Source organism: Danio rerio, chromosome 16 (assembly GCF_049306965.1).
Source record: "Danio rerio strain Tuebingen ecotype United States chromosome 16, GRCz12tu, whole genome shotgun sequence".
NCBI lineage: Eukaryota > Metazoa > Chordata > Actinopteri > Cypriniformes > Danionidae > Danio > Danio rerio.
In genome coordinates, this window is record NC_133191.1 from 15,642,924 (window position 1) to 15,666,336 (window position 23,413).

The 23,413-nt window shown below is 40.9% G+C and overlaps 1 long non-coding RNA gene across 1 annotated transcript; it reads right to left on the bottom strand.

Moving 5' to 3' along the window:
* Positions 1–5,319: 5,319 nt before the first annotated feature.
* Positions 5,320–11,782, bottom strand: LOC141378191 (uncharacterized). The gene is made up of 3 exons (XR_012392062.1): positions 11,695–11,782; positions 11,464–11,529; positions 5,320–5,379 (listed from the first exon to the last, which is right to left on the bottom strand). It is a non-coding gene; the product is annotated as an uncharacterized lncRNA (long non-coding RNA).
* Positions 11,783–23,413: the final 11,631 nt, after the last annotated feature.

Here is a 23,413-nt window from a genome sequence, read left to right on the forward strand (position 1 = left end):
TGAACAGCAGCTACGCTAATTATTCTCTTTATTCTCTATTTTCACCTGGGGATACTCATCCCGAGGTCCTCAGATTAGGCGGAGTCACTGATTGGATCCAAGACCAGCGACGTGATGATCCCAAGGATTCCATATCCGGGACCAGGCCATATCCTGAGCTGCTGCTGCGCTGATGGTCGTGGGGAGTGGAGAACATGAGTCTGATTCCAGCGACGCTCCAGGGACAGACGAGTCTTCATTGAGGCCATCTTCCAGCATAAACCACGGCGAAGGAAGTTCTTCACAAGACTTTTGGCCAGCGGAGAAATTAAAATGGTCGTGCCCAACTGAGTCTGGTTCTCTCAAGGTTTTTTTTCTTCACTCCCATCAGGTGAAGTTTTTTTTTCCCTCTCCGCTGTCGCCACTGCCTCGCATGGTTCAGGATTGGTAGAGCTACACATCGATGAATTTGCTCTTCAGTGTTTGAACTCTCAGTAATGATTAAATCACACTGAACAGAGCTAAACTGAACTGAACTGAACTTAAACACTAAAACCTGAACCACACTGTTCCAATTACTATGACCATTTATGTGAAGCTGCTTTGACACAATCTACATTGTAAAAGCGCTATACAAATAAAGCTGAATTGAATTGAATTGAATTGAACGCTCGGAAAGGGGTATGTAGTGGGAAGGGGAGAGGGGTTGTAGAGGGGGTGGAGAGAAGAGCAGAAGCATTCGATGCTGGAAGGAAGTAAAGAGGATGCGGAGGAACTCAACACTGGGAAGGATAGAGCATGATATGTGGAGGAATTCGACGCTGGAAAGGTAAAGAAAAGAAACCTATGGGGATCAGAGCTCTGGGTCAACTCCGTGGGAGTTAGAGCTGTAGGATTGGACTACTACAGGAGTCTGGGAAGGGAGGGAGAGGTGGAGACTCCTGTAGGTAGTGGGCTGAGCGGGACTCCGGGGGAGTCAGAGCGTGGGAAGACTCCTTGGGAGTCAAATTGGTGAGTAATGCTTTTGAAATATAGAAATTGTAGCGGAGGAACTCAACGCTGAAAATAGTAAAGTAGAGGAGAAACTTAACGCTGAAGAAAGAAAGTAGCGGAGAAACTCAACGCTGGAAGGGGGATTGGGAGTTAAGTGTGGGGAGAGGAATGAGCGGAAGCATTCGACGCTGGAAGGAAGAGAAGGAGATAGTAGCGGAGCAACTCGACGCTGAAAAGAGAAAAGTCACGGAGAAACTCGACAGTGGAAAGGGGTAGGGAGTAAAAGATGATGAGGTGGGGGAGAAGAGAGGGAGAGAATGGAGGAAAGAGCGAAAGCATTCGACGCTTGAAGGAAGGAAAGGAGGTGCGGAGAAACTCGACGCAGGAAGGAAGTGAAGACTGAAAAGATTTTATACTGGTAGCCTTGGGGAAAAAAAAGTGTTGCTCCTGTTGGGGTCGGGGTTTAGGCACTCTTGGGAGAGAGCTAGGGGGAGATTATTTGCTGAATTGGGAGCGCTAAAAAAAAGAGGGGGGGAAAGAAAGAGGCAGAGTTAAATTTCTGTCCTTGTATTCAAGATAGTGGATGTCGTGAGTGCGAGCTGTGTGGATAAATTGATAGCCTTAGCGTGATGCATGTATACATTTGGAGAGGATGTTACGTGTAATTGAGCTAGACGAGTAACTAATAATGAGTAATGCGCTTCTATGGAGGCGTTTAAACTGTTGTGTACTGCTGGGGAGTGTGTCAATAGTTGTATGTTAAATGGAAGTGTATGTGAGCTCAGGCAGAGCGTCACTGCTACGGCAGTGGAGCGGAGGGGAAATGAAGCTCGCCAGCTTCTCTGCTGTTGCAGAGGTGTGGTGGAAGTCAATATAGGGTGGCGAGTACGCTTTCCCGAAAATGTATAACTGCTGTGCGGTGTTGGGGAGTGGGAAGGAAAGGGGGTTCGCTGTGGCGGTGGTGCAGAGGGAGAATAAGGCTTGGCTGAGCATCTCTGCTGTTGCAGGTGCGGTGGTAGTCAGCATTGTAGCATTATGGGTGCTCCCACAAAAATATTAAATATCAGTAGTAATATGTGGAGATGAAAGTTAATAGGGGCTCAGGTAGAGCGTCACTGCGGTTGTAGTGGTGCTATGGTGAGTGTAGCTCAGCAGAGCGCTTCTGCTATTCGATAGGTGCAGTAGTGATTGATATTGGAGAGTTATGAATGCTCTCGCAAGAATATTAAATATTGTCAGTAGTGATATGTAGAGAGGAAGTGAATAAGGGCTTAGCTAGAGGTGCAATGGGTGAGTATGGCTCAGTGGAGCGATTCTGCTGCTGCAGAAGATCAGTTTGGAGGCAATGTGTGCTCCTGCAGAAGCATTTACAACTGTAGTAGTGCAGGGCAGTGTGACGAGTGTTATTGAACTTGTAAGTGTATAGAGCTTGCTTAGTGCATCCCTGCTGCAGTAATAGAAAAATTTAGGCAACCCCTAAATGAGTCGGAGCTGTGGTGAGTGAAAATGAATGGGTGTATGGGATAGTTCAAGTTGTGCTTATACTTAGAAACACTTTTAAAACGTTTGAATTGTGTGAGTGGGGTAGAGGAAGTCGAAAATGTATATAGAACGTGCTTTGATGAATTAATCGGTTTGCTTGCTTAATAGAGAAAGATAGTGTTCCTTAAGTCAGATCAGATATAGATTATATATGTGGATTGTTGGATTGAAACTGATGTTAATTCAGAGAATCTCAAAACCCAAAGACTAGTGTAAATATGGCATTGTGGATGTGGGCTGTATGATTGGAAATGCATCCTTGTGTAGATTGTGATTGCATTTGGAATGGATGTGGAGTGTAATAGGTTGGATGAAGGTCAGCTTCTGGGCCGGCTGTCCTAATCTCTGGAATGAGAAACAAGAGAAAATCAGAAATTAAATTTTACAACATGATGCATGTACAGCAGACATGATAAATTGTTTTAGCTGATATCCATGCGAGGCGTCTTAAGAGCATGGACAATTGTGAGCTTCGTTGTCGCAGTGTGCGAGGATGATAGAGGTGGGCATTTGTTCCCCCACAGGATAGCAGGTGGATGCAGAGCTGGGGATATGGGGTGTGGCTTGTCTGGTGGTCCTAGAAGTTCTTCTTGAAGATTTATTTAAAATGTCCTCCTCCTATTCATGCAGTCAAGTGAGAAGTTTGTTTCTTTACCGTTTCACCTCCAACCGGCGTGCCATTATAAGTTACATATGACACTGTGTATGTAAGTATGGGCGTATTACGATTGGTCTTTTGTGTTGAATTCTCACTGGTTGGGTAATAGTCTTTTTCAAGTTAAATGCTATCAGATCTGGCAGAGTTTTTATTTATTTATTTATTATTATTTATTTATTTAATATTTTATTTATTTATTATTATTATTAAATCAATTTATTATTAATATTATTAATTTGTTAATTTATTTATTTATTATATCAAATCCAAACTCTTAATTCACTACTTAGTGGAAACTGTATGAATGAAATGTTTGTTATTGGCTTTACTTAATTTGTTTAAATACATGTTAGGAATCTTAACTTGATTAATTCGCAAGCATATGCATCTCATTTTATTCACGATCACGAGTCTTTTATGGCGGAGTTCATTCATGAATTGTCGAGAGAGGGCGGAACCATATCGAGTTTTAAAAGCGCATTGGATGAGGACACTTCTCCTTCAGCTATTGGCTCGATGGGGCGTCAATCAAAGCTCGGAGGCCAAGTTTGTTTACCAGTATTACTAGTGTTTGTGTGAAAGACACTGCGGCACACCAGCTACTAGTTTGGAGGATAACAGGGCGATTCATCGACGCATTAACATGTCGTGGATTAATGTTTACAGATTAGATTGCCTGGATCTTTGCTGTGATTTACTTATGTATTTGTGGACGGGCTTAAAGGGTGAGTTCTTTATGAATCTTCTAATCACATGAATCTTGTCTTTCAAAGATTTATAAATATGTTTAGTCTTTGATGGAGATTAGTTATTTCCGCGATGCTTCCCCTTAAAAGCTTGCTATACGTTACTGAGGGTGCACCGCTAGGAAGCAGCAAGTTAGGGCTTTTGCAATGTTTTGGATTGTCGACGCATAAAGAGTTTAGGTGGAGTTGAGGACTGTGTTTGCATGAGGCAGTATGAAGTAGAGGTGGAAGAGCTGGTGGGCCGGTGTAGCAGTCGATTCTGTTCCCCTCGGAATGTCTGTTCCCCTTTATGCAATTAAACTACATGGTTTGCGTTGTTGCCGAGGCACCATACGTATGATTGCAAACAACGTACCCGTGAAGCACAACTGGATGTACGGGAAGCAGAGTGGTTCTTAAAGTACGTATTTTTTGCGAACCTGAAAATGAAAATTAACATAATCTAGAAGGTTTTTCCTTATTCCTTAAGCGGAATTGTATTTTAGACAGCATGTTTGCCATACACATGTTTACATTTTAGAGACAAATTTACAGCATGTATCCCATAGCAATTTCCAAAGAGATAAACAAGAAAATAAACGTTTTTACATTTCATTTTTTTTTTATTAACAGGAAAAGTTCTGTTGCTGGATTATTAACACAGGCCACGTGGAACCATCGCCCACATTGGTCACAGGAAATCTAAAAATAGAGAGGGGGTATTAATAATACATCTGCCTCATAATAAAAAGGGAAGCAACGTTGTAAGCAAAATGTTAGTGTTATTCAATTATATTCTATGATTAAAAAATAAATAAATAAAACTTGCTTACAACGCATTTACCACAAAAAGACAAATATTGTTACCCAAAGAACATTCTCAGATTCATCAAATGTCTCTGCCTCCCCCAAAAAAATGACACAGGTCACTTAGATCGTCTATGAGATAAAATAAACTGTTTAATTTTCTTTTGTGAATTTAAACCAGTACTGAAAATGCATAAACGCATTGAAAAATTTCAAGTTAAAAACGAATAAAAACATACCAGATTGGTCAAGAAGTGTTGATGCAATCTCTAATCAGAGTCGTTTCACTTCTTGTGGTGCACTGCAGAAGTCAATTTCCTTCTCTTTAAGGATGTATTCTGCAAACTGGACAAAAACACAAATAAATAAACAATCCCATTTTTATTAATATTTCATATGGTCAATGACACATACCTTCAACGCAAACACACCACATGATGTTCCATCTTTTTAATGTGGGTGAGGCAGTGTTTTATACACCCAATGTGAAACTGGAAGTTTCTTCATTATTGCGCTGCAGTTTTTTTTTTTTTTCTGTCTGTCTGTCAGTCAACTTCCAATATCAGATTATGCCGAATTAAAATACCTTGCCGTTTCCAAACACTTCTTTTTCTTCACCTCAGTCTCTCCAAGGGAGTCAAGATGAAGAGCTTTCCTTTGGGCTGGGTATATAGCCTAGATTGTCATGTCCTCGGTTTGATCATCTGGGCCACTGGGTGTTGTTGTTTTGTTTGTATTATCTATGTGCCTTTCCCTAGCATGTTTTGTTTTGATCCTCCGCCACATGCCTTCTGTTTACTCTCTAATTCCACGCCCATCCTCCTGTTTAAGCTATTACGTTATTAAGTTAATGTCACTCACCTGTTCTTCTTGATTTCTCCCTCTATTTATTCCTTCCCTTAGCGCTGTCCTGTGTCAGATTGTTGTTTGCCCTTCTCGTGTTTCCCTCGATCTCCCGGTCCTGTCCAGTCAGCCTTTTTCCTGTTGTATCTGAATCCCGGTCTACATCTTTGATTTTGCCTTTTTCTGCTACCAGGCCCATTCCCGTTTAGTTTCATTCCTGCTGCTCGCCTGTCTCTTCTCTCCGCTTCAGCGATCCATTTTCCGGCCTCCTCCAGCCCCGCAGCGCTCTCTCTTCCTCGCGGGTGTCGCGGCCCAGGAAACGCGACCCAGCAGTATCGCCCCCTGCCGGCGGTACCTATTATTACACCCTCTGGGAGAAGCCTGTCCTCTCTACGAAGAGGTTTTTGTTCCGTTTTTTTTGTTGGATTTTTCGGACATTTTTGTTACATTTTTTTTTCCCTTTTTTCTGACTTTAGTTTTCTAAGACTTTTTTCCTCTACGGAGAGTTTAAGTTTAAGTTTTTTCCGTCTGGATGTTTTTGAGAATTCTCCATAGTGAAGCTATTGAACATCTTATTTTCCTCTTCGGAGCTGTTTTTGTTGAAGAACCTTTTTCCCATCTGAGTTTGCTATTTTGCTTATATTTGAATAAACTGTGAAGGACCTGCATTTGTGTCTTCTGTTTGCCTTGATCAGATCCCTGACAGAACAATCTGACCAGGATGGACACAGCAGGCCAAGACCCCGTCAGATCTGCCGTGGCCCAGCAGGGAGCCCTGCTCGGGCAACATGAGACCAGACTCTCCAACACTACAAGAGAGGTAGAGTTTCTGTCTAATCAGGTGGCTGACCTCACTGCTCGCATACAGGACCTTCAGCTAGAAGCAGCACAAGGAGGCCGTTTTCCCCGTCATGAGCCTGAACCCCGCTGTAACAACCCACCCACCTATGACGGCGATTCCAACTCATGCCGGGCCTTCCTGTCCCAATGTTCGGTTGTGTTTGCACTTCAACCACGCACGTATGCAGCAGAAGAGACAAGAGTGGCCTTTGTTTTGACTCTTCTCACAGGCAGAGCCCGTGATTGGGGTACCTCTGTTTGGGAATCCAGATCTCCATGTTGTGCCTCTTTTGACGAACTCAGACTGGAGATGATGAGGCTTTTTGACAGGTCAGCCAGGGGACAGGAGGCTGCAGACCAGCTAGCACGACTTCGCCAGGGGAGTCGCTCTGTTACTGAATACGCAATCCAGTTCAAGACCCTGGCTGCCTCGTGCGACTGGAATGAGGGAGCTTGCCGAGCAATGTTTCGTGCTGGCCTAGAAGAGGAGATCCAGGATGAACTGGCGACCCATGACTTGCCCCATGACTTCGATGACCTCATCAACCTGGCACTTCGCGTCGAGGTCCGTCTTCGCCGACGACACCGCCGAAGGATGGTCCATTCCTCAGCCACGATGGATGATCATAGTTCACTCACTGCCTCTGCTACTTTGTCTGACCCCGAACCCATGCAGGTGGGGCGCCTCCGCCTCACACCCCAGGAGAAACAGCAACGACTGGCTCAGGGCCTATGCCTCTACTGTGGCAAGCCTGGACATTTTGCAGCATCCTGTCCAGCAAAAGCCAAGGCTCACTAGTGAAACGGGGGATCCTGGTGAGCACTATCCCACTCTTCTATTCCCCCTCTTCCCGTACCCTACTTCCTGTGTCAGTCCAGTATGGGGACTCCTCTAACTGTTGTTCAGCCCTCATTGATTCTGGGGCGGAGGGCAATTTTTTGGACCGCTCTATGGCTGCTCAGTGGGGTATTCCTACCATCCCTCTCCCTAAACCCATTCCTGCTCGGTCCCTAGATGGTACCTTGATTGCCACTGTCTCCCATACTTCCCCCAGTGTAAGTCTTATAGTTTCCGGCAATCACCGTGAGGTCACCACGTTGTTCCTTTTAGATTCTCCCAGTGCTCCCATTGTTTTGGGTCACCCCTGGTTGGTGCAGCATGGTCCTCACGTGGATTGGTCCGGAAACTCTGTCTTGTCTTGGAGTCATTCCTGTCTTGAGTCTTGTCTTGGTCCTGCCCCGTTTCCTGGTTCTGTCTCTTCTGTGTTGCAGGTGGAGCCGGATGATCTGACCGGGGTTCCGGCGGAGTACCGTGATTTGTCCCTGGTGTTCAGTAAGTCCCGGGCCACCTCTCTGCCTCCGCATCGACCCTACGATTGTGCCATAGAGCTCCTCCCAGGCACTTCTCCGCCAAAGGGTCGCTTATATTCCCTTTCTAGTCCAGAAAGAGAGGCTATGGACAAGTACATTAACGAATCCCTTAAGGCTGGCCTCATCCGCCCTTCCTCATCTCCTGCTGGTGCTGGGTTCTTCTTCGTTAAGAAGAGGGATGGCTCCCTTCGACCCTGTATTGATTATCGAGGGCTGAATGACATCACTGTTAAGAACAGGTACCCCTTGCCGCTTATGTCTTCAGCCTTTGAACTCCTGCAGGGAGCTAAGGTCTTCACCAAGCTTGACCTCCGTAATGCCTACCACCTCATTCGCATACGAGAGGGGGATGAGTTGAAGACAGCCTTCAACACACCCACGGGACACTTTGAATATCGGGTCCTTCCCTTTGGTCTGACCAATGCCCCGGCTGTCTTTCAGGCCCTGGTCAACGACGTGCTGAGAGACATGGTAAACCAGTTTGTCTTTGTGTACCTTGATGATATCTTAATATTCTCTCCATCTCTACAGGTACACACTCAGCATGTTCGCCAGGTGCTGCAACGACTACTAGAGAACCAGCTGTTTGTTAAGGCGGAGAAGTGCGTCTTCCATGCCAAGTCTGTGTCGTTCCTGGGGTTTGTGATTTCGGCGGGTGAGATCAAAGCTGACCCCTCTAAGGTAAGGGCTGTTGCCGAGTGGCCAACTCCTGACTCTCGTAAAGCATTGCAGCGGTTCCTGGGATTTGCCAACTTTTATCGGCGATTTATCCGGAACTTTGGTCTGATTGCTGCACCTTTAACTGCGCTCACCTCTCCCAAGGTACTGTTTAGGTGGGGCGATAAGGCTCAGGAGGCCTTTGATAAATTAAAGTCCCGTTTTATCTCTGCTCCTGTCTTATCTGTTCCAGATCCTAAACGACAGTTCATAGTTGAGGTGGACGCTTCTGAGGTCGGAGTAGGCGCAGTCCTGTCACAACGATCTCCCCGGGATGGAAAAGTGCATCCTTGTGCTTTCTTCTCCCACCGCCTGACCCCCACAGAGCGAAACTATGACATTGGTAATCGGGAGTTGCTGGCAGTCAGATTGGCTTTGGGTGAGTGGCGCCACTGGTTAGAGGGTGCAGTTCAACCTTTTTTGGTCTGGACAGACCACAAGAACTTGGAATATCTAAGTTCAGCCAAAAGGCTTAGTGCAAGACAGGCTCGCTGGTCCCTCTTCTTCAGCCGGTTCAACTTTACGCTCTCGTACAGGCCTGGGTCTAAGAACATCAAACCTGACTCTCTCTCCCGCTTGTTCGAGATCTCTGAGAGGGAGGTTTCAAATGACACCATCTTGCCCAAGGGGATAGTGGTGGCCTCTCTCTCCTGGGATATTGAGAGACAGATACAAGAGGCCTTGCGAGAGTGCAGAGTACCGAGAGGGGTCCCAGCGGGCAAGTTATTTGTTCCCACTGCTCTGCGCTCTCAGGTTGTCCAGTGGGGTCACTCATCCAGAATGGTCTGTCACCCAGGAGTTCGGAGATCACTGGCTGCCATCCGTCAGCGATTTTGGTGGCCATCCATGGCCAGGGATGTCAGGCAGTTCGTGGTAGCCTGCTCAGTTTGCGCCCAGAACAAGAGTTCCAATTCGCCTCCCACTGGTCTGCTTCACCCCCTACCCATTCCTTCCCGCCCTTGGTCACATTTAGCCCTTGACTTTGTCACTGGTTTGCCGGAATCGAGGGGTAACACCGTGATTCTTACGGTGGTGGACCGATTCTCCAAAGCGGCCCATTTCATTCCCCTCCCCAAGCTCCCCTCAGCCAAGGAGACAGCTCAAGTGGTGGTAGACCACGTATTCCGGATTCATGGTCTTCCGGTTAATGTGGTTTCCGATAGGGGTCCCCAGTTTGTCTCCCGGTTCTGGAGGGAATTCTGCCGACAGATCGGGGCCTCTACGAGTCTGTCGTCGGGATTCCATCCTCAGACCAATGGGCAGTCTGAGCGGGCAAACCAGGATTTGGAACGTGCTCTCCGCTGCCTGGCATCCCATAACCCTAGCTCCTGGTGCCAACAACTGTCCTGGGTAGAGTATGCCCATAATACTCTACCAGTTTCTACTACAGGTATGTCACCATTCCAATGTTCTGTTGGCTATCAGCCACCTCTGTTCCCGTCACAGGAACCCGATGCTGCGGTCCTGTCTGCCTTGGCCTTTGTCCAACGGTGTCGGCGCACCTGGAGAAGAGCTAAGGAGGCCTTGGCCCGGGCTAGTAGACGGACCAAAGCAGCGGCTGATCGTCATCGGACTCTGGCTCCTCACTATGTATGTGGTCAAAGGGTATGGCTCTCCACTAAGGACCTGCCTCTCAGGGTTGCTTCCCGCAAGTTGGCTCCCAGGTTCATTGGTCCATACCGGATCACAAAGGTGTTGAGTCCTGTGGCGGTTCGGCTCAAGCTTCCTCCTACGCTTGGTCGGGTACACCCAGTGTTTCATGTCTCTAGGGTTAAGCCTGTGTATTCCTCCCCTCTTGTTCCCTCTATTCCGACCCCGTCTAGTGGATGGCTCTCCAGTCTATACTGTTAGGAGATTACTGGATGTCAGACGTAGGGGTCGTGGATTTCAATACCTAGTGGACTGGGAGGGCTATGGCCCGGAGGAGAGGAGTTGGATTCCGGCCAGGGATATTCTGGACAGGGGGCTGATCGCGGACTTCCGTCGGCGACGAGGTGAGCCCCCTCCTGGAGCGCTCAGTGGCGCCCTTAGGGAGGGGGGTACTGTCATGTCCTCGGTTTGATCATCTGGGCCACTGGGTGTTGTTGTTTTGTTTGTATTATCTATGTGCCTTTCCCAAGCATGTTTTGTTTTGATCCTCCGCCACATGCCTTCTGTTTACTCTCTAATTCCACGCCCATCCTCCTGTTTAAGCTATTACGTTGTTAAGTTAATGTCACTCACCTGTTCTTCTTGATTTCTCCCTCTATTTATTCCTTCCCTTAGCGCTGTCCTGTGTCAGATTGTTGTTTGCCCTTCTCGTGTTTCCCTCGATCTCCCGGTCCTGTCCAGTCAGCCTTTTTCCTGTTGTATCTGAATCCCGGTCTACATCTTTGATTTTGCCTTTTTCTGCTACCAGGCCCGTTCCCGTTTAGTTTCATTCCTGCTGCTCGCCTGTCTCTTCTCTCCGCTTCAGCGGTCCATTTTCCGGCCTCCTCCAGCCCCGCAGCGCTCTCTCTTCCTCGCGGGTGTCGCGGCCCAGGAAACGCGACCCAGCAGTATCGCCCCCTGCCGGCGGTACCTATTATTACACCCTCTGGGAGAAGCCTGTCCTCTCTATGAAGAGGTTTTTGTTCCGTTTTTTTTGTTGAATTTTTCGGACATTTTTGTTACATTTTTTTTCCCTTTTTTCTGACTTTAGTTTTCTACTTTTTTCCTCTACGGAGAGTTTAAGTTTAAGTTTTTACCCTCTGGATGTTTTTGAGAATTCTCCATAGTAAAGCTATTGAACATCTTATTTTCCTCTTCGGAGCTGTTTTTGTTGAAGAACCTTTTTCCCATCTGAGTTTGCTATTTTGCTTATATTTGAATAAACTGTGAAGGACCTGCATTTGTGTCTTCTGTTTGCCTTGATCAGATCCCTGACATAGATTTAACAAAAAAAAAAAAAAAAAATTGAGAATAGGGAAAGTTTCAAGAAGAGTCCGTTTTCAAATCAGAAGCATTTACCATCAAAAACCAGTGGTGACATTCATTCACAATACCCAACAACACATCATATTTTGCTGGGTCCACCTAAATATAAATGAACACAATATTAGATTAATTACACAACTTGCTAAAAGCATGCAAGACCCATTTTGTTATTAAATTTTACACATGGTCCAAAAAAACTAAAATATTTATTAATAAAAACACACACACACACAACCCCCCCCCCCCCCCCCCCCACACACACACCTTGAATCGCTGAGGTTTTCCTTTCCACAGCTCAGTCATTGTAAATGTGTTAAAAGCAAAGGCATTACGTTTAGATTTTTCATTGTGCTCCCTCACTTTCAAAGTACGATAAGCATTCATTACCTTGTCAAACAATAAAAAAATATAAAACATTAATATAACATTACATAAATGATTGACGTGACAAAAAAAAATTAATCTTTACCTCACTCTCCAACTCCATGCCAGGTCTGAGCCTTGAAATGTCAGAATAAAATAATCTATATGGTCCCACTTTGGACAGCAGTACATGGCTTTCATTGCCTTCCCAAGCACTTTTGAGGTCTATAAACAAATAAAAAGCAGCACTTTGAAAAACATTATTTCACACCTGAAAAATATTTTTGCTTTTATTACAGCATTTGATTCTATAGTATATCAGCACTTACAGCTATGCTTTGCATCCTTGGTGTCAGCCTTTGTAAGCACTTCCACTGTAGTGGTGTGGGATGGAGGAGAGAAGAGACTGACAGTTAAGTTGAGTGGAGACAGTGAAGAGGAAGACTTGGGGGAGACACGGGGAGAAAGTTGTGGTGCATTTGGTGAGGATGGAGGTGATGGTTGGGGCTGCAGTTTTGTGATGGTGAGGTCTAAATGTGTAGGTGAAGGATGCTGGTCAGGTCTTTCATTTTGTTGTGCAGCAAGGATCCTGTGGGGTACATGAGGTCCATCTACTTTAAATAACTTAAGGTGGTCTGTGCTTATTTTCGGGTAAATGTGACCTCTCTCATCCCTCAGATCAGCACTTTTAACTTTTTAAACTTTTTCAAGATTTCAAAAGGTCCTAGCCAGCTCCGCTCTAGCTTGCCACCTTTTCTCTGCTGGGACCTTATGTTTTTTCGTAGGACCTTTTGACCAACAGAGAACTGTGCTTGATTTTGCACCTTCTGTCTGCGCTCCTGTTTTTTTTTTTTTTTTACATTTTCCTTTACCATGTGGTAAATTTTCTCTTTTAGAGAAATGGCCCCTGACACGTTGTCCTCAGTTAATATATTTTCCACTGTGCTGTTGACCTTGGCACTTAGAAATGTTTTCACTTTGTCATTTAAACCGAATTAAAGACTGAACATATACCTCAAATGTCTCAGGCACCTCGGAAGGGTATCGGGCCTCAAAGCCGAACATTAGGAAAAATGGGGAGTACCTAGTTGTCAGCTGTGGCTTGGTTCTTAGACCAAACATCACTGTATCTATGTACTCATCCCATTTTTCAGGTCGCTCCTCCACAAGTTTACACAAGGCTCTAGAGTAATATAAAGGAGCAGGTAGGTATTAGTAAACAATCGCAAGGATGTACAATATTACATCAATATTGCATTCCCACAATGCCAACTTACTTCTGGATGGTCTCATTTAGTTTTTCCACAAGGCCTTTAGTTTGTGGATGGTATTGGGCACAGAGGCTTCGTTCCACACCGAGGAAGTCACAGAGGTCTTTGTTGATCTATTTGCAAAACGTATGTAAGGTTTGTATAATTCTGATTTGCACAAAACATTTATACTTATTTTCTGAATGTAATTTGATAAGTTGCAAACCTGGTTCACAAACTCTCTGGCTTGGTCGGTTAGGATCCTCTTTGCTGCCCCAAACTTTAAAAAAAAAATTATGATACAGCGTGCAACAACTGCAGCTGATTTGTTGGGTATGGTATACGCCTCTGACCATTTGGTGTAATAATCGACAAGGACACAAATGTATTCATTGCCCTTGTCGGTTTTGGTCACTTTGCCCACCAGGTCTATACCCAACAGTTTTAGTGGCCTATCCACCTTAGGAAGAAAAAACAGCACAAATAAGTGTGAATGCTGTGACACCTTGTATTTGAAAATGTGAACAAGCTTACATACACATATCGGAATATACTTTGGCTTCTGTTTTATGGATGGCCTACTAAACTGGCATTGAGCACACTGCAAAACCTGAAAATCAGAAATAAGCAAATGAGAAACAATCCATTGAGATCTCATAACAAATTTGAAAGAAACTATTTAAATCTTACCCATTTTTTTAATATCCACGCTCATTCCAGGCCAGTAAAATCGGGCTGAAATGGCAAGTTTTGTTTTCTCAGTTCATCAGTGTGCTCCATGGGAGCTTGCATGAAAATCTTGAAAAATTTCATTTGCTTCATTTTCCCCAACGACCACTTGTTTTTTTAACTCCACGTAATTTTTTTTAAAGGTGGTAAAGTTTTCCATCTATTCAAACAGCATTATTGTTATTTAAATCTTTTATGAATAAATATTTTTAAATCTTAACTCAAAAGTACTTTGCTTACCATCAATTTGGAAGTTGGAAGAATGGCTGCATATAATATATTTTTGCTCCTTCTTTATACCAACAGGGTATGTGCCTTGCTGTTTATAGTTCATAATTTGTTCAAACATTTTTGGATCCATTGTTGTTGTTTGAGTCAGAGAGTAACCACCAGCAATACAAATTGGTGTGGTGACAATCAAGTGACAATGTTGTATGGCCATGTTCCCAATTTATAGCTCCACTGATAATTCATTAATTGAATAATTAATTGTACACAATTATTATATACATACTTATATAATAATTATTATGCGCATACACACACACACACACACACACTGGGACACATACTGGGACACATGTGTCTAGAGGACTAACATAACTGTTGGCCTACATGCAATATTAAATTAGGGTGCATAAACTCAAACATTAGAAAAAAGCTATGAATGCAAACAAGAACCACAGGTAATATGTAATGGAGGTGTAAGATTGATTTTATTGCGCTACTTTGACATTGCAAGACATAAAAAGCATTGCCAACACTTTTGTCCCTTTTCGCTTTCCGTACATCCAGTTGTGTTTGGGTGTGTCCGCATACGCTGTCAGCGGATACGCTTCGTAGAGGGGGAACTGGAATTCCAGAAGGGAACAGAATCGACTGCTACGCCGGCGTTTTTGTGGGAATTCAGGATCGATTTTGGCGAGGCTGTGGCTGAATTCTCAGGGAGAGCAGAGCTCTGGCTGGAGTTGTTGTTTGTTTGTTCTTCCGTAACGATAGGTTAAAATGGTGCGATGCTGGAGCGTTTTATAGCGGGAAGCGAGCTTCAAGATAAAGATAACTGGAGTGAAAAACTCAGGTTATTTATAATGCTTCCGTAATCATCTAATAGGGCTGATTACGGAGCTAACAAGGAGCCAGCCGTATTGTTTATAAGCACGTGATCCTTCCGAAATTAGTTTATGAATAAACAGCACTTAAATGATCTTGCGTACTTGTGCATGATCCCTTGTGGGACAAAAAGTCATGTTAGTGAAGGTTTATTCATGTATCTATGTCATGCGTGAAGGCAATGTTTTTTGTTTAAAATTTTAAATATTTATATTCTTTTGTTACAAAAAGCATCAATCCGCTTCATAAGACATGGGTTGCATGGGTTATTTAACGATGGATTTCTTTGCTTTTAAATGCTTCATAAAATGTAAAAAATAAAACAAGAAGAGCCACTATACTACCCTGTATTCAGCTGAAGGAAGAAATTCATATACACCAAGAATAGATTGTGGGTGAATAAATTATGGGATAAATTCAATTTTGGGGTAAAATATTCCTTTAGATAAAAAAACACTTGTCTTGTTACAATCTATATGATAACACACAGCCGTAATAAATTAAAATAAATATATAATTTTTCAATAACTGTATTAGTTTATTTTAATTTAAAGTTACACTTGTTTTTATGTGCCATTTATTTAAACACAGAATCATTCTTATCAGTCCTGCAATAACTCCTAGTCTACAAAAAGTAAAACAAAACCTTATGCTCATCAAGATTGCATAACACAACATATCAAAACAAACAGTGTTAACTATATAAAAGTACCTTAAGTCTGTGGTGGTCTTAGCAGTTGTAAGGGGTCCACCCGCAGGAGAAATAAAAACCACAACCAAGGACTTGCAGTGATAATATTGATGTTATTGCATCACACTTCTTGGCACCCAGAGTTTCTTTCTGTCATTCACTGGCCTTTCGCTCATTTCTTTCAGTCTCGCTTAAATTTGTGTCTTATGGCCCTTGTTAAACTCCACCACATGTGCACAAGTGTCCCTGTCTGAATGAAGGAGAAGGGCGTTTTTCATTATGTGTGCATTGCGCGTTCTCATACTCTTTGTAGTTGACTCTGCCCTCTCTCATGTCTAATGCAGAACAGGCACCTGGCTTCCCCTGGGCAGATCAATACTCTGCGCGCAGAGTTTCTCATGATGCAAGTCCATTAATTAAAGTTTCTGATCAAATAATTGTGCTCAAACGCTTTTTACGAACTCTATAAAATAATTGATCACATGTGTTGAGATATTACTCTGCCGCTTCTGGCTCCTCTGTTGATGACATCAGTATCATTTTCTTCTTTGTGGTCCTACGTATCTGATAAATAGTCTCTAGGCAGATGGATTTTATCTCATTTACTGAAATTGCAATTACAAGAAGAGTCCATGTAAAGGTTTTGTGGGTCAAAGACAAGAATTGAACAATAAATGTACAATGTGTTTTTTGTAAATTAATTATTGTTTTGATGATGATAGATAGATAGATAGATAGATAGATAGATAGATAGATAGATAGATAGATAGACAGACAGATAGATAGATAGATAGACAGACAGACAGACAGACAGACAGATAGATAGATAGATAGATAGATTCATTGATTGATCAATCAATTGATTATTTGATTGGTTGGTAGATTGATTAACTGACTCAATGACTGACTGATATATTAACTGTTGGTTGGTTAGTTGATTGGTTAATTGATCTATTGATTGACTGCTCGAATAGTTGATTGGGTGATTGATTGGTCAGGCTGGTGAATTGATTGATTGAATGTTTGACTGACTAATTGGTTGGTTGTTGATTTGCTGATTAATTAATTTATTTATTGATTGACTGATTGATAGATTGATTTACTGACCGAATTAATGACAAATTGATTAATTGATTGAATGATGGTTGGTTTGTTAGTTGATTGATTGATTGATTAGATAGTTGATTGATTGATTAATTGATTGATTGATTGATTGATTGGTTGGTTGAATGATTTATTGATTGATTGAATTATACTGACTTATTGGTTGGTTGTAAAAATGATTAATTGAATGTTTCATAGAATGATTGATTAATTGACTAAATTAATGATATTGATTGATTGATTCATTCATTCATTCATTGACTCATCAAATAGTTGATTGATTGATTGATTGGCTGTTTGATTGATTGACTGACTAATTGGTTGGTTGTTGATTGATTGAATGATTAACTGACTGAAGGAAATGACAGATTGATTGACTGTTGGTTGGTTTGTTAGTTGATTGATTGATTGATTGATTGATTCATTGTCTGGTTGATCGAATAGTGGATTGATTGATTGTTTGGTTGGTTAATTGGCTGGCTGGTTAGTTGGCTGGTTGATTGATCGATTGATTGACTGACTAATTGGTTGGTTGTTGGTTGATTGAGTTTTTTATTAACTGACTGAATGAATGACAGATAATTAATTAATTAATTAATTGGTTGTTTGGTCTATATTCCTGAGCAAAAACAATGACTGCCATACATTTTAGCAGGATTTACAGAACACATCCACTAAAATGTCATTTAAGGTTAACTTACACTGTCTGAACGATGGCGTGGGCACAGTTCGGTTGGGTGTGAGCACAAAAGTGAAGATGTAAAGGCACTTTTAGGGGTCTATTTCCCATGGATTTATTACTCATTATTACTTTTAATAAACACAAACTGTCATAGTTTATCAAAGATGTTGTACTTCAGCTGCCAACTTCAGCAAACCTTAATACGTGCAACATGATTAATTTTATGAAAATGTATGAGTGACAAAAGGGGTAGACTGTTCAGCAAAAGATTCAGCTGTGTGTCACTGCATCCCAAACAACTCAGAGTAATGCATAACAATATAACTAAAGCAATCTGCATTGTGCTGAGCAAGAGGGCTTCTCTTCCTGTTAAACTGAACAGTCGCATAATTGATGATGTAAGCATGCTTGGGTTTTGTTCAAGGTAACTGTGCCCAGAGTGAGTACACCCTTAGTGTAGCAACAGTTTATGTGCCAAAAGCCTTGTCAGGATTATTCAATGAATCATGTAATATAATATAAAAAAGGACTTAAGGATTTAAGGATCACAGTCAACCCTCAAAATAGTGATTAATTGTCATTTTAAATCATTAAGCTTAACAGTTACCACTAACGTCAGAGCAGTAGATCTAATTCATTTGTCAGCAAGATGTTTTTTTTAATCATTCATTCATTCATTTTCCCTTATCTTAGTCTCTATTTTAGAGGTCATCACAGGGAAATGAACCACCAACTTTTCCAACATATGTTTTACACAGCGGATGCCCTTCCAGGCGCAACCCAGTACTGGGAAAGATCCATACACACTCATTCACACACACACTCATACACTACGACCAATGTAGTTTATTCAATTCACTTATAGGCCATATTTTTGGATTGTGGGGGAAACCAGAGCACTGAGCCACCGTGCATCCCTGTTTTTAATCATTTAAAATATAATTAAAATGTTCTGAAATGCCCACTAGATCAATATAAATATCCAGCTTAATTTTCATGAATGTATATCTGTTGAACTAACATTTTTCATATAATCATATTGCATTCTACCTTCAATTAATATTCTTTGTGTCTGAGACACAAAATGAGGCATCTTTTCTTTGACTACTATTGCTCTGAATTATAATAGTTCATATATCAAACACAATCCACACACTCATTAGAATACTCTTATTTGTATGATCATGATACTTTATATGTGTTTTAATTTATTTCTTCTTTAAAATGTATTATATTATTTTACTTTGTTGGAAAACCTAACATAAGAAAGAAAGAAAGGAACTAACTAAAGATCTAATTAACTAAAAAAACTAATAAATGAACTAAATCAAGATCACAATTTTTTTTTTAAAAAATGTTACTTTGAAAAGATAAATTAAAATTTTTTTTATTTAAACTTTGACAGTTGAAATGTCATATCTCTTCTAAATCATATCAAAATGTAAGAAATAAAAATAAAACTAATAGCACATTTTGACTGTAATTAGAAATAGGCCTGTAATAATCAATATATAAACTTATTGCACAACAAGTGTACATGTCCCCGATAATTTTTGGTGATGCAACATATATCGCCAGGGCTCGACATTAACTTGTTTGATCACCAGACACTGTGGCTAGTAGTTTTCCAACATTACTAGCCCCTCTGCATTTACACTAGCCACTTGTTTTACACTTTATTTACACTTGTTTCGGAAATATATATATATATATATATTATTTGATTTTGGCATGCTAAAATTACTTCATTTAGATTTTGTGTTTTGTCCACATGCCTCCTCATTTATTTAACTTTTTGTGTGTCTAGTAAGAGCTTGCTCAATGAGCATGAGCAAATGGGTTATGGTTTCATATTGTCATGTTGCAATTAGTTTTATTTCACAGGACTTTTTAGAGCTCAAAATTAAAGATTTACCAAATTTATCTCTAACCACACCAAACATAAATAATAGTTTCTTAGCCACGCGTTTTAAATGTGTCAAAACAAGTAAAATATAGCTGTATACTATACTTTTTATTTAACAAAACATTTCCTTAATAAAAAAAAAAAAAAAAAAAACTTTTAAAAAATAATGATTTCCATATATCTAAAACTTAAAACTCTAATAAAACTCTATATCTAAAACTATGCATAATAATCTGTCCTGGCTAAAGGTCCTTAATTACCAGTTAACTTCACATAAATGGCAAGCTAATCTCCCATTAAAGCAATGCTATTGGAAAAAATGGTGAAAAACATAACGTGTGTGATAATAAAAAGGATAATCACACGTACACAGTTAACGTTAGGCCAATAATCTGTTCAACGAATGGTTAAAGTGAAAGCAACCGGTGCTGCCTACAAAAAGACGAATCTGGAGCTCTTGAATGCAGCTAGACTGGGTGCATAAGCAAAACTTTTTGTCTGGTCTATTTTGTCTAGTCTATTTTTACGCAAGGAAACGAGAGCACACATGCTTTTTAAACAGTCGCATCAGCAGTAAGCGCAAGTGATCATCCTCTAATTCTCTATTCACTTGCTTTTTTTTGCTTGCGCGAACATTAATATTTTTGTGAGTCGGGCTGCTTCTCGTTTCTCAATTGCATTTGCTCGAATATTGTGCCATCCTTTTTGTCGAATCCTGCTTTTAAGAAAACTACAATTTAAAAATTATTTTTAACCAGCCAAAGTGGCTAGTGATAGTGTCTGTCTAACCCGCCACAGCTGAAATCTACCTGCATTTGGCAGGTTAGCGGGTGTTAATGTCAAGCTCTGTATATCGCCCATACATAAAAAAACAAAAACAGTTCTTACCACATTTAACTGATTGCACAACCTCTCTATCTCTATTGGAGGTGAAAGTGTAAGTATGGTTAAAAAAACACTTTAGTATTTACTATAAATTACTATAGTATTTTTAATGCAGGTGCCTGATGACTGAAAATAGATCTGTTACTTGTTTCTAGTTCTTTTTATCTTGGACATGTTAATATTTATTATAATTATTTATTTGTTTAAGTTGTCTGTTTTTACATTCTAATTCTTGTGCCGAAGACAATGATATTATTCATCACAATAAATTTTGTTGCTATATATCTTACCACTAAAAATCTATATCATGACAGGCCTAATTAGAAATGATCAACTAAAATGCAGATGAACAATCAAACATTCATTCATTTTCCTTCAGCTCAGTCCCTTTATTCATCAGGGGTCACCACAGCGGAATGAACCGCCAACTTTTCTAGCATATGTTTTACACAGCAGATGCCCTTCCAGCTACAACCCATTACTGGGAAACACCCATACGCACTCATCCACTAAGTTCAATATAGTTTGTTCAATTCACCTGTACCGCATGTCTTTGGACTGTGGGAGAAATCTAAGCACTCGAAACCCACATGAACATGGGGAGAACATGCAAACTACACACAGAAATGCCAACTGACCCAGCTGGAACTCAAACCAGCGACTTTCTTGCTGTGAGGTGACAGTGCTAACCCCTGAGCCACCATGTCGCCTGCATTTAAACAATATAACTTAATTTAGTTGCACAAAACAACCTTCTGTTTGTTTGTTTGTTTGTTTGTTTGTTTGTTTTGGTGTTAACATTACAAGCTGTGACCTCTGTGAGAGGAAACATCCAGGACACAACTTCTCTCCATGTAACCTCTACTAACAATGCATCTTCTGTACAATGCAGCATATGATGGCCAGACAGGGGTGGAAAGGTAGCAGTTTATGTTTGCTTTCTCCAGCAGCTCCAGTCCCACAAACAGAGAGGCAGTGTGTGACCCCTACTATACAGGACAGGCTGTACACAGTTACCTCATGCTCAACTGGACGAAGCTGAACAGGAAATGAAACTGACTGTTTGAAGTGGTTCAATATGTCACAAAATAGCTCATCATTTTGACATCATTTCAGTCTGAATGACTTAAATATACAATTTGTTGACTCCATCAAGCACATCAGTAAAATATCCCTTTTGTAAAATCTTTCTCACTCAGACCAGGAATATGGTTCAGTTCTGCATGATTTTATCTCATGGTGCAATAAAATGAGACTAGACCTGAATGTGTCAAAAACCAAAGAAATGCTTATCAACTTTAGCAAAAAACACCTGCTCTACAAAGGGTGCTAATCAATGACACGCAGGTAGAGGTTGTGGAGGAATATAGGTACCTAGGAACAGGCCCGGATTGGCTAATCGGGAGGACCGGGAGAATTCCCGGTGGGCCGGTCTGTTTTTTGGCCGCGAGGGCCGGTGTCCCTAGCTGCTTGCACTCTCAGCAGTCACACTTTTTTCTTCTATTTATTTATTTGACCATAGCTTTACTCTTTTTAATCATTATTTTGCCGCAGTGCCGCTCTTTTTATTTATTTTCTCGCAGCCCCGTGAGAAAAATGCAGCCTGCAGGTTAACTTACGTTAATGATGATGATGTAATGTAACTATCGACCCCAAACAGCGGCACCTTAGTGAATATAAGAATTCAAATAAAATGAATAATACACCTGCTCAATGAAAATCAAATGATTCACTACATTAATAAATCTGACATAACTTGATCAGAAATCTAAAAATAGGAGAAAAAGATTGAGCCATCAAAAGGAAAGTAGTGCGGTGTCTTGAGGGTCACAAGTCATTAGTTATTTTTTACTCTCACTGTAATAGCGCCAATGTGGTCCAGTGGTAAGCACAGTGCATTTCAATGTCGCAGACCTGTGATCGAATCTCCCATGAAAATGTTTTTTTTTTTTTCCGATTTTATTGTTAAGACATAAAATACTGTTAGGGCTGTTGAACATTTGAATTTCTAAAGCAGCAGTTTTCTTGAAAAGGACGTGATAGTGCCATTAGTAACTGAATTGGAATCAGTCGTGAACTGAGGTGGGCCGGTCTGGCTTGAAACTCCAGGGCTGAAAATGAGTCCCACTCCGGCCCTGCCTAGGAACAATTATTGACAACAAGTTGAAATTTGATCAAAATATGCATACAATTTTTAATAAGGCTCATCATTTATTGCGGAAACTCAACTCTTTTAATGTAGAGAAAGTAATTTTTAAGACCTTTTACAATTCATTTATTGAAAGTATTTTTCCTTTTCCTTTATTTGCTGGTTTTCTTCACTGTCCATAAAAAACAAGAATCGTATTCAAGGCATCGTTAATTTGTGTTTAAAGATTTTGGGAGTTCCCCTGCGAAGTCTTGCATACTATTATGAACAGCAGGTGTTAAGGAGGGAACATAAAATACTAGGAGACAGAACACATCCCTTAAATAAACATTTTGAGTGGCGACGTCTAAGGACAATAGGATGTTCCACAAATCGTTATAAATTTACTTTTGTGTCTGAAGCAATTAAGTTATGTAATAAATGTAGTTAATCGATGGACTATTATTTGTTTTTGTACTTGCTGTTAAGTGTTGATGTTTATTGTGTTGATGTTTATTGTGTTAAGTGTGTTATTCTTGTTATACTATTTTTGAAGCACCACCATGTCAAAATGAATTGCCCCAAGGGGATTAATAAAGTTTTAAACTAAACTAAACTAAAAACTATATTGTAAACAACAGTTATAATGGAGCAAAAAAACAAAACAAAACAAAACAAAACAGTTGAACTTCAAATTAAAAAATAGAGTAAATGTTTTTGGCCAGACTACCGTTTAGGGAAAAAAATTTAAATACAATGGCAACCACAATTTAACCATGGTTTTGCTACTGTAGATTGAATGTGGATTGAATATTCATGAATCATATTGTACTTAACTATTAACACCAGTAGATTTTAATGTGTTTTGTGTGTGTGTGTTTTGGGGATTTTATACTAGGATTTTTTTTTTTAGCTAGGGAAGTCTAACATGAGTTTGGTTACTGTCAAAAAAATTTGGTCTCAGAAAAAAAAAGCTGAAAAATGTTATGGTTAAATAGCACAACTGTGTGTTGGCTTGAGAAACCAAATTGGTGAATTAAGTGATTTGAACCAGTTTGGAAGAAACATCAGCTAAATATGCAGCAGGATATGCTGTTATTGGGTTACTCAGAACATTAATCAGAGAGAGTTTTCA